The sequence below is a fragment of the Penaeus monodon genome, chromosome 1 (assembly GCF_015228065.2).
Source record: "Penaeus monodon isolate SGIC_2016 chromosome 1, NSTDA_Pmon_1, whole genome shotgun sequence".
Classification (NCBI taxonomy): Eukaryota; Metazoa; Arthropoda; class Malacostraca; order Decapoda; family Penaeidae; genus Penaeus; species Penaeus monodon.
The window spans coordinates 1,681,347-1,683,992 of NC_051386.1; positions in this window are offsets into that span (position 1 = coordinate 1,681,347).

Sequence of the window (2,646 nt, forward strand, 5' to 3'; positions counted from 1 at the left end):
TGAGAAAAACTTGCTGACAGGGATGGTGATGGGAAACAGAGGAAGAGGCAAACGAAGACAGACTGAGCGACAATATCAAAGATATTTGCGGCTGTCGATGGTACAAGTGGAAGGAAAGCGCAAGATCGAGTTTAGTGGCGAAGGATGTGGAGAGGTCCACGGCTGCTCAAGCATGAGCATACCGTTGTTGATGATAATGATATATATATATATGATAATATATATATATATATATATATATATATATATAATATGGAGAGAGAGATGAAGAGAGAGAGGAGAGAGAGGAGAGGAGAGAGAGAGAGAGAGAGAGAGAGAGGAGAGAGAGAGAGGAGAGAGAGAGCGAGAGAGAGGAGAGAGAGAGAGAAAGAGAGAGAGAGAGAGAGAGAGAGAGAGAGAGAGAGAGAGAGAGAGAGAGAGAGAGAGAGAGAGAGAGAGAGAGAGAGAGAAAGACAGATGTCGTGGATAAGATACGCATTATCTCGTAAACAACGCGAGGCAGAGCGGACACACCATCCGGTCGCAACATCAAAAATAGAACAATACAGGAAGGTGGGGACGAAGTCCAGAAAATATGGTCAGATGAAAAGATGGTAAACAGGATAATGACCTATGACGTCAAACTGAGCACATGACTAACAGAAGCTTCTAGAAGCCACGAATACGAAAACAACTAGTTGGAGGCGATCACTAGATATATCACAATATTCAAGTCGGGGATCAAGAAAATAACACGGAAGGCAGATAGACAAAAGTTAAAGTGATAAATACAGCGTTGAAAATTTGCTGGGACATAGGAAAGTCCTGACGCAGATAGTTTTCAAATAAGTGAAGAGAAATTATAATTATATTCATGATAACTGCTAAGGGTGTGACCGGAAGGGCTCCCATATCGGGAATGAAAGACGGCTAGTGACACACTAACGGTGGAGTTATCCCTGTCATCCCTGGTAGCACCTTGCAGCCATGTCACTTTGGTGGCATTTTTGGGTAAGCCCTATTGAAGCAGTTTAAGTGTTTCTTGTTTAAGGGGGAACATGGTGGACGGGAATGTGCTATGGAAAATGTGTATTAAGTAGTTTATAGGTATTTCTTGATTGATGTATGACTATATAAAGAACCAAGAATTGTATTTGACCAAGTTCATTTTTAGAAGTAATAATCATATAATGGAATAAGTATAGATTTGTTGTCAAGTTTGAAGAATGATATAATTGAAGACATATAGATTTGAATTCTAAGAGTACTGATATATTAAGTTAGCATCGAGAGTAAGGAATTAATGATTTACTTTTAAGAGATCTCAGCTCTACGGAAGTGTGACTTAACAGTGATGATGATTGTAGAGCGTAAGAAAAAGTTTGTGTTTTGTATGAAATCTTTAAAGTTTTTCCTAGAATAAGTTGCTTGAGTTAATTGCGGCTTAAAATTTTAATTCAGTTTTGTTTGCCTGTTTAAAGCAAAGACATTTTATGTCCATTTTTAGAACGTACTCACTTTTTTTTGATGGAGATAATTTTGATTTTAATTTTAAAAATTTTGTTAAAGACATTAAAAAGTTTTTTAAATTGTTGGTTAAAGGAATTATCTTGCTAAATTAATTCTCAATATTTTGTATTTTCAATTTTATTACAAATATTTTTATATTTCAATATTGATGTGAAGAAAGGAATTCTTTTTAATTGCTTACATCTATTTTAAGCTTGACATTGGTTAATTAATAACAGCTTGCTTAAATTTATATTTTGTAGTTTTTGTTAACAATTTAAATAAAGTGGAAGTTTAAAAAATGGATATTTTTATGGTATAATTTTTTATTGGATTTTTTTTAAAAGCTATATTAAAATTTACATAAAATTTTTGTGATTGACACATGTTTATTTTTAAAATAATACTTTACAGTTAAAAAATTAGTTTAGATTCTCTAATAAATTGTGAACTTTCCCTTTTAATTGTCTAAACAAATTAAAAACAAGTTGAAAGGTAAATCTGTGAAGAAATATACAGTATGAACTTTAAGATTAATCAGATACTGAGGGGTAATATAATTTTTGGGGGGGAAAGAGCCAAAACACACAGAGAGAGAGGAGAGGGGGAGAGAGAGAAGAGAGAGAAAAGAGAGAGGGGGAGAGAGGAGAGGAGAGGATGAGGAGAGGGAGGGGGAAAAGAGGAGAGAGGGAGAGAGGGGGAAGAGGAGGGAGGAGAGGGGGGGAAGGGGGGGGGAGAGGGAGAGAGAGGGAGAGAGCGAGATAGCGAAAGCGAGAGCGAGAACGGGGGAGAAAAGGGAGAGAGGGGGGGAAGAGAGAAGAGAGGGAAAAGAGAGGAGAGGAGAGAGGGGAGGGAGAGAGAGAGAGAGAGGAGAGAGAAGAAAGAGGGGGAAGGAGAAAAAAAAAAAGAAAGAGAGAGAGAGAGAGAAAAAGAGAGAGGGGAAGAGAGAGAGAGAAGGAGAGAGAGAGAGAGGAGAGAGGGGAGAGAGAGAGAGAGAGAGAGGGGGGGGAGAGGGGGGAGAGGGGGAAGGGAAGAGAGGGAGAGAGGGAGATAGCCAGATAGCAAAGCGAAGCGGGAGAACGAGACGAGACCCGGGGGAGAAAAGGGAGAGAGAGAAAGAGAGGAAAGAGAGGCCGGGGGGGGGGAGAGGGAGGGGGG